The sequence below is a fragment of the Salvelinus sp. IW2-2015 genome, unplaced genomic scaffold (genome assembly GCF_002910315.2).
Source record: "Salvelinus sp. IW2-2015 unplaced genomic scaffold, ASM291031v2 Un_scaffold7976, whole genome shotgun sequence".
NCBI classification, from domain to species: Eukaryota; Metazoa; Chordata; class Actinopteri; order Salmoniformes; family Salmonidae; genus Salvelinus; species Salvelinus sp. IW2-2015.
Window position 1 is genome coordinate 10,740 of NW_019949236.1, and position 1,075 is coordinate 11,814.

Sequence of the window (1,075 nt, forward strand, 5' to 3'; positions counted from 1 at the left end):
ATCCATTTTAGAATAAGGCTGTAACGTAACAAAATGTGGAAAAGTGAAGGGGTCTGAATACATTCCGAATGCACTGTAAGTATGACCCAAATAAGTATTGGTGACACAGACACTGCCAGTATCATCAGCATGGATCAGAATCAGTATAAACTATATTGTAAGCAGTGTGAAAGCACATTTCATTTTGTAGATTTGTAACTTTTTTGATACTCCGAATTGTCTCCTACAACTACAGTATTTCAATCTGTAACAAATGGTCTAAAGGGAGGACAGGCCTGTTTTAATTGCTATTAGAACTGTATGTGATTATCAACTCATGCACCCTTTTCATTATTCTGCTATTTCTTGTAGTATTGATTGGATAGAGGACATCAGAAGAGGAAATGGAAGAGGATGTGACATCAGTTGATAGTGGATCCCATCAGAAGAGGATGAGGAAGTGACATCGGAGGTGGACAGCTCTGACTACATCCCTCCTTTTTGTGTAAGGTAGGTCTCAAAACCATGCTTTAAAAAAATATGTTTAAAGTACATTGCAGACCTACTTAAAGATATATCCCCAAATACCTGGCTTTTAAGTACTGTAAATGTGTCATATATTTTTATATGTTTGAGACAACACACAAGGCTAACTGCAGAGCTGGAGGAATTCCAGAATCACATTCTGATATGCCAGCAAGAGGTTTGCCTTCACACCACCCATATGAGGCCAGGACACGCCTGGCAGCATTGGACTACAATCAACATTGAGAGAGGTCTGCTCTGAGGAACAAAGCTGGCAACAAGATGTGAGTGATTCCTGTTTCCCTGGTGTTCTGGGCACTGGCCTTTTATGTACATGCAGACTATTATGTACATCTCCGGTCAGAACCTGCCCATACTTGTTCAGTGCAGCAGGACATTTTACTGCATGTATCTTAATATTGTTATACTAATTACTCTTCTTTTGCTGTTCTGTGTTCTATAACCTCAGCTACTACAGAAAATATAGACAGTGTTTGCGTAGAAGACTCCAAAACCCTACAGTTAATTCCCTGAACTGCAAGCAGGTGTGGTCAGACAGAGGTTGGCATCC

At 40.1% G+C, this 1,075-nt stretch overlaps 1 long non-coding RNA gene across 1 annotated transcript; it reads left to right on the forward strand.

Annotated features, from left to right (window-relative positions):
• Positions 1-400: 400 nt before the first annotated feature.
• Positions 401-1,075, forward strand: LOC139027184 (uncharacterized). The gene is made up of 3 exons (XR_011479244.1): positions 401-489; positions 616-788; positions 974-1,075. It is a non-coding gene; the product is annotated as an uncharacterized lncRNA (long non-coding RNA).